The sequence below is a fragment of the Chiloscyllium punctatum genome, chromosome 21 (assembly GCF_047496795.1).
Source record: "Chiloscyllium punctatum isolate Juve2018m chromosome 21, sChiPun1.3, whole genome shotgun sequence".
NCBI classification, from domain to species: Eukaryota; Metazoa; Chordata; class Chondrichthyes; order Orectolobiformes; family Hemiscylliidae; genus Chiloscyllium; species Chiloscyllium punctatum.
In genome coordinates this window covers 45334015-45341975 of record NC_092759.1, presented here as the reverse complement: position 1 = coordinate 45341975, position 7961 = coordinate 45334015, and the positions used below count along the sequence as shown (strand labels likewise).

Genomic DNA, 7961 nt, shown 5'->3' with positions numbered 1-7961 from the left:
CACGGCGAGTCATGGAACAGCTTTCTCTGGGTGCGGCTACGATCGGCTTCAGAGAGCGGCGTGTGGGCGATTCACTGGGAGAAAGGAGCGGAGAGAATTCACAAGACGCGGATATAGGTGAAAAAAATCCGAAAAAGACCCTGCAGACCCGGATAAGGAGATGATGGTCTCTGTCGGGAAAGCGGCCCAGGGTCAAGGCCGCCATTTATTTGAGGGAAGAGGGAGCGCGGGTCTCAGAGCCGCCATCTTGAGAAGGTCAATGAGCAGGAGGGCGGGGCTATCCGGGTCCAGGACAATCGGAGGATAGACCCACCTGAGATTACTTCACTAAAGACATGAATGCACACGGTGGATTTTTCTTAACATCAACAATTGTTTAATACTCACAGGTTTTTAATTACATCTTTTTTGAAGCATTTAATTCTCATTTTCTCATTTGCAATGGTGGGATTTGTACCTGTGTCCAGTGAACATTTGCTGAGTTTCTGGATAAATTGTCTCACTTAATGCCACTGGACCATCACTTTGCCTGCTCACAGGTTGCCCATCCCAGTGCAACATGAATCAAAACCCTTCCTTCCTGCACAATTGTTTGATCTTGCACTCTGGTGATATCACTTAGTATCTCTCCATGTGGTATCCCTCACTGTGTGGGTCTAATTGCTGCATCTGTCAATGTCCCTCGCTCTTGCAGCTACTCCAGATCCTGAGCAAACAGAATTCTCCACTCCAGATAGACGATGGAGACTGGGATGTTCCAGATTTCTGTGGGAGTCAGTGCCATTTGACATTTGTAGCCCTCACTGCATCAGTCTAATTTCCCATTCTGTCTATCTGTCTGTAGGTACTCAGGAAGGTCCTGACCTAATAGACATCCCAGCTGCTGGGTGTCTCATACATCCCTCATTGAAGATGGTTTGTCAGCCAGAGAGACACAGGGCAGGGAGATCTGGAGCCTTCAATAAATCCTGCAGTGAGGTAAGATCACACTCAGTGCACAGAACAGAGAGCAATGAGAGGGCTCCAAACATCAGCTAACAGGACATGACATAGATGCCGTGCTGGAGGGGGAGCACAGTACAGACACACCCCAGGTTCAGTCACCGCCTTTACTTCAAGTTTTGTTGTACTAAGACAACATCGGGAGTGTCACAGTTTTCAATCCAAGCCTGTGCTGTCTTAGTGAGCATCAGTACAAAAGAGGGGAAAGCAGGCCTTCCACGAGCGGGTGGGAATGCTGTCTGGGAATGTTCCATTCTGTGTTCCCTCTCCCACACTGTATCTATGGCTTGTCTTGTGGATCAGTGTCTTCAATCATTCTAATGCCAAAAACAGTTCCTATCTCTGTACTTTCCTCCCCTCTCACCAATCACTTCACACATTTGAAACCTGCTCCAGTCCAGACGACCATCCATATCTCTCTAACTTCAGTCTCGACAACATGCCCTGTCACGATAGTCCACTCCCCCAATAACCCAAGACTTAGGGTCTGTTTCTGTGCTGCATGACTCTCTGGCCGAAGTCATCAATGCTTACCAGGTTTCCAGAACTGAATGAGTTGCATTTCCGTGTTTGGCCCATGGCCCTTCAAACCTTCACTCCTCCATGTTCCTGCCCAAATGTCTTTTCCATGTTGTAATTGTTCTTGGTTCTCCCATGTGCCACAGAACCGTCCTCTGTGGAAAATGTTGCCCCTCAGCTCTCTAAGTAAATCTTTGCTCTCAGTCACTCCTCAGGCCTTACCCATTCTGCTGTGGGACACAACCCTTCCCCAACATAGACTCCCCTCGGACATTACCCCCTTCTGTGGGACACCCCTCCTCAGTTCAGATTCCCCTCGAGCCTTACCCATCCTGCTGTGTGACCGAACCCCTCCCCGGTACAGACTCCCTTCGGGCCTTGCCCATCCTGCTGTGGGTCACATCCCCTCTGAGGTACAGACTCCTCTCGGGCCTTAACCGTCTGGCTGGGGGATACAACCCCTCCCCGGTACAGTCTACCCTTGAGCCTTACCTGTCCTGCTTTGGGTCGCATACCCTCCCTGGTACAGAGTACCCTCGGGCCTCACCCTTCCTGCTGTGAGGCACAACCCCCTCCCCAAATACAGACTCTTGACTGGCCTTAACCATCCTGCTGTGGGGTACAACCCCTCCCTGGTGCAATCTGCCCTCGGGCCTTACCCATCCTGCTTGGGATACAACCCCTCCACGGTACAACTCACCTCAGGCCTTACCAATCCTGCTGTGGGACACAGACCCCTTACCCATCCTGCTGTGGGACACAGACCCCTTACCCATCCTGCTGTGGGACACAGACCCCTTAACCATTCTGCTGAGGGACACAGACCCCTTACCCATCCTGCTGAGGGACACAACCACATGTGTACAGAGTCCCCTTGGGTCTTACTCATCCTTAATCCCTCCCCGGTACAGACTCCCCTCGGGCCTTACACATCCTGCTGAGGGACACAATCCCTCCCCGGTACAGACTCCCCTCAGGCCTTAACTATCCTGCCATGGGACACAACCCCTCCCCAGTACAGACCCCCCTTGGGTCTTACCTATCCTGCTGCGGGATACAGCCACTCCCCGGTACAGACTCCCCTCGAGCCTTACCCATCCTGTTGTGAGACACAACCCCTCTACGGGTTGGACTCCCCTCTGCTCTTACCCATCCTGCTGTGGGACACAACCCCTCCCGAGTACAGACTCCCCTTGGGCCTTACCCATCCTGCTGAGGGACACAACCCCTCCCCGGTACAAACTCCCCTCTGGTCTTACCCATCCTGCCATGGGACACAACCCCTCCCCAGTACAGACTCCCCTCGGGCCTTACCCATCCTGCTGTGGGGGACACGCTCCCCTGTACAGATTCCCATCCGGCCTCACCCACCCTAACGTGGGACACAATGCCTCCCCTGTACAGATTTCCCTCGGACATTACCCATCCTGGGTCCAGACTTGTCCAAGACCTTGCCCATCCTGCTGTGGGACATGACCATTTCCCGGTACAGAGTCCCCTTGGGCCTTACCCATCCTGCTGTGGGACACAACCCCTGTCCGGTACAGAGTCCCCTTGGGCCTTACCCATCCTGCTGTGGGACACAACCCCTGTCCGGTACAGAGTCCCCTAGGGCCTTACCCATCCTGCTGTGGGACACAATCCTTGTCCGGTACAGAGTCCCCTCGGGCCTTACCCATCCTGCTGTGGGACATGACCATTTCCCGGTACAGAGTCCCCTTGGGCCTTACCCATCCTACTGTGGGACACAACCCCTGTCCGGTACAGAGTCCCCTTGGGCCTTACCCATCCTGCTGTGGGACACAACCCCTGTCCGGTACAGAGTCCCCTCGGGCCTTACCCATCCTGCTGTGGGACACAACCCCTGTCCGGTACAGAGTCCCCTTGGGTCATACCCATCCTGCTGTGGGACACAACCCCTGTCCGGTACAGAGTCCCCTCGGGCCTTACCCATCCTGCTGTGGGACACAACCCCTGTCCGGTACAGAGTCCCCTTGGGCCTTACCCATCCTGCTGTGGGACACAACCCCTGTCCGGTACAGAGTCCCCTTGGGCCTTACCCATCCTGCTGTGGGACACAACCCCTGTCCGGTACAGAGTCCCCTTGGGCCTTACCCATCCTGCTGTGGGACACAACCCCTGTCCGGTACAGAGTCCCCTTGGGCCTTACGCATCCTGCTGTGGGACAGGTTGACAATTGTATTGAATAGAATCCCTCCAGTGTGGAAACAGGCCCTTGGTCCAGCAAGTCCACACCGACCCCTGATACATACCCTGCTCAAAATAGCTTCAAAGTACATAGAAACAGTGATCACTGAATTGGTTAAAATCTCCTCAGTTACATTGGGCAGTTTAAAAGTCTCGCTGTATCGGTGATATGTTCCTTTTCTTCAAACAGGTAACATTTTTATTAAAGCAGCAGGTGTTCATTGTGAGAGTGTCTCTGTTAAACTAGAATCTGTTTTGTTCTCTGTGGAACAGGCTGTTGTTGTGTGCGATGGACTGTCACTAACAGTGTAATTGACCTGTGAGTCCTTGATCAGGTTTCCTTTGTCTGTAAATCTAGTGATCAGTGAACTACACGTCCGCTCTTCTTAGCAAAAACAAAGAATCATTTCTCAACGAAAAAATGGCACATCACAAAGCTATTTCATGGATCTTTGGCACACCCCACCGACCAGTGTATCTGGTAAGTCTGTTTCCTGAATAATTCTGAACTCGATCTGTAACTCTGACAGTATCTGTATTGCTTGTCAGTTGGATGAGAATCCAGCCTCTTTGTTCTGAGCTGTTGTGATGCAGGCGGTGGCTTCATTCTGTCTCTGCCAAGCTTGTTTTCTCCTTCTGCTGTGATTCTGGGAGTATCCTTTCGGCAGGTTAGAATATTCAGTGACTGAACGTTGAATGATTTTGATTCTAACAGAGCAGTGGCCTTGTTTTCAGCTCATTATTCACTTTCCATTTCCTGGTTGTGTTGAGTGTTACAGAAACAGGCTCTGAGCAATGTTTCCATTCACTTTTGTTGGAGTCACTGACAGCCACGTGGTCAGTCAGTTTCAGGCTGATGGATCAGTTTCTCTGTCCTATTAGATGGTGGTCACTTGCTCAGTTTCCGATGGCTCACCTCAGTGTCAGTCCATCAGCAGCTGAAACCCTGCATCCAGCATTTGTTCCCTCTCACCGTGACTACTCCAATACAGTCCCAGCTTGTCTCCCACATTCACCTCCACATCCTCATGATCACCTCAGATTCTACTGTCTGTGTCCTTACAGCGAGTCACGTAGGTCATCCACCTCCATTTCACGCTGCTCTACATTACATTCATTACAAATGTTATTTCAGAATTCCATTCATTGCGTTTAAATACACCCCTGATCTTGTCCAGTCCAAACATCCAGGTTCCATCAGGTAGGTGGGTGTCCGCATGGTCGGGTTGGAGCAACAGCAGGACACACTGAGGATCATACAGGGGATAAAGATGGGGTTGGATGCGGATGTTTAAGAAGAGAGAGCTGGTGTATTGTTGGGAATAGCTTCTCAGGGGAGTAGCACAGCGGTAGCCAGGTCTATAACACCACAACTCAATGGCCTGAGTTATCGGGAGTTGTTGGACAAGCTGGAATATTTTTCTTCAGAGCATAGGAGACATAAGGGAGATCTTATAGAAATGTATATGATCATGAGAAGCATGGAGAGGGTGAATGCATTTAGTCTTTTTCCCAGGGTTGAAGAATTGAGGACGAGAGGGCATCAGTTTAAGGTTAGAGGGGAAAGAATAAAAGGGAACGTTAGCAGCAACTTTTTTTACACAGATGCTGATTCTCATACGGAATGAGCTGTCAGTGGAAGTGGCTGAAGCAGGTACATTAACAACATCTAAAAGGCATTTGGATAAATACATGGGTAGGAAAGGATTAGAAGGATATGGGGCATGGGCAGGGAAATGGGGTTACCACAGATGGACATTATGGTTGCCAGGGATCAGTCTGGTTCCTAGGGCCTCTCTCTGTGCTGTAGGACTCTATGACTCTATAACTGACTCTGCTGTAAACAAGGTCGGACAAAATCCAAGGGACCGAAAGTAGGAGGAGAGCCGCTAGTTGGGGGCATAGACAGGTGTTACTGTGGCTGCGTCCGAGACTCCAGGATGGGGTGTTGTATCCCTGGTGCCTGGGTCAAGGACATCTCTGAGCATTTGCATGAAATTCTGAATTGGGAGAATGGGAGGCCAGAGGTCATGGTGCACATTGCTACCAACGACACGGGTAAAGAGGGATGAGATCCTGAGCAGTAAGCACAGGAAGTAGGGAACGACTGAAAAGCAGGACCTTGAGGGTAGTAATCACTGCGTTACCACCAGTCCCATGTGCTTGTGAGATAAGGAATTGAAAGATAGCAGAGATGAATGCATGGCTGAAGAGCTGGTAGAGAGGGAGAGTTTCAGGATCTTGGATCATTGGAACCTCTTCTGGAGCAGGGGTGACCTGAACTAGAGGGGAACCGATATCCTCACAGGGAAGATCGCTCCTGCTACACGTGAGGGTTTAAACTAGAATGGCAAGGGCATGAGAACCACAGTAGCAGGGCAGCACGTTGGGGGGGGTGCTGGGGATGAGGAAGGAAGGAAGATGTAAACGAGTCAATCAGAAAGGGAATACAGAGAAATGAACACCATAGTACGAATGGGCTGAAGTGTGTTAATTTCAACACAAGGAGCAACGTAGCTAAGGTAGATAAACTCAGATCCGATATTGTGGCCATTCCAGAAATTTGGTTGGGAGAAGCACAGAACTGGCTGCTCAACACTTCAGGGTTTCATTGTTTCAGAATGAGCCGGGCCAGGTGACTGACCTTTTAGTGGGAGACCATTTTGGAAACAGTGATCACAGCTTAAGTTTTTTTTAAGGTAGCTACGAATAAGGATACGGACAGGACCCTGAGGGATGTTTCTAAATTATGGGATTGAAAATGATGGCAGTATTAGACAGGAGCTAGGCAGTGTTAACTGGGAGCAGCTGTCATCAGACAATGCCACATTGGGCACGTGGGAGTTAGTTAAAGGCTTTCTGATCGGAGTTCATGACCAGCATGTTTCAGGAGGGAGGAGAAACAAGGCTGGCAATGTAAGGGCTCCTTGGATAACGACGGAGGCTGGGAATTTAGTCAGAAGGGAATAAAAAACAAGCCTATGCAAATTTTGGGAAGCTAGAATTGGCATGGCACGTGAGAAATGTGTAAAACAAAAGCTCAAAGGAGCCCAAACAGTGAATTAGCAGAGCAAGGAGGGGGCATGCCCTTCGCAAGTAGGGTGAAAGTGAATCCCAAATCGTTCTGGAGATAATTACCCACAAGAGGATATGAACATGGATCGTTACAGCACAGTACAGGCCTTTTGGCCCTCAATGTTGCACCGACCTGTGAAAATAATCTGATGCCTATCTAACCTTCACCCTTCCAATATTACCCATATGTATGCCCAATGCCCATTTAAATGCCCTTTGCGTCGGCGATTCTACTACTGTTGCAGGCAGGCGTTCCACGTGCCTACTGCTCTCTGAGTGAAGACAGTACCCCTAATATCTGTCCTTAATCTATCCCCCCTCAATTTAAAGCTATGTCCTCTCATGTTAGCCTTCACCATTCGTGGAAAAAATAGCTACCCGATCTAACCCTCTGATTATCTTATACATCTCAATTAAGTCACCTCTCAACCTTCTTCTCTCTAACTAAAATAGCCTCCATTCCCTCAGCCTTTCCTTGTAAGACCTTCCTTTCATACCAGGCCATATCCCAGTAAATCTCCTCTGAACCCTTTCCACAGCTTCCACATAACTAGGAAGAAGGTCAGGCCAGTCAAGTCTAAAGGAAGGAACTTGTGCTTGAATTCACTGGAAGTGGGCGAGATCCTAAATAATTACTTTGCATCGGCATTCACCCAGGAAAAGGATATAGAGGATACTGAGATTTGTGTGGAGCAGGCTAATGTGCTCGGGCAATTTTGAGGTCGAGAAAAAAGCGTTGGATTTCTTGAAGAGCATTAAAGTGGATTAATCCCGAGGGCCAGATGGTAGCTACCCCAGGTCATTGAGAGAGGCAAGACAGGAGATTTTTGGGGCCCTGGCCAAAATTTTTGAGTCCTCGCTAGCCACTGGAAAGGTCGTAGAGGACTGGTGTTCCTCTCTTCAAGAAGGGAAATAGGGACAATCCAGGAAATGAAAGCCTGGTGAGTCTCATCTCAGTGGTTGGGAAGCTTTGGACAGAATTCTTATGGATAGGATTTATGCGCATTTGGGAAAGAATGGCCTAATTAGGGACAGTCAGCGCAGCGTCATGAGATGCACAGGGTTAACGGTCAAAATGTTCTACCCAGAGCTGAAATATCTTTACTATGGAACATGCATTTAAGGTGAAAGAGGGAGAGCTCAAAGGAGATGTGAGG

At 49.8% G+C, this 7961-nt stretch overlaps 1 long non-coding RNA gene across 1 annotated transcript; it reads left to right on the top strand.

Moving 5' to 3' along the window:
- The first annotated feature begins 272 nt into the window (after positions 1–272).
- Positions 273–4191, top strand: LOC140492399 (uncharacterized). The gene is made up of 3 exons (XR_011963555.1): positions 273–389; positions 845–978; positions 4088–4191. It is a non-coding gene; the product is annotated as an uncharacterized lncRNA (long non-coding RNA).
- Positions 4192–7961: the final 3770 nt, after the last annotated feature.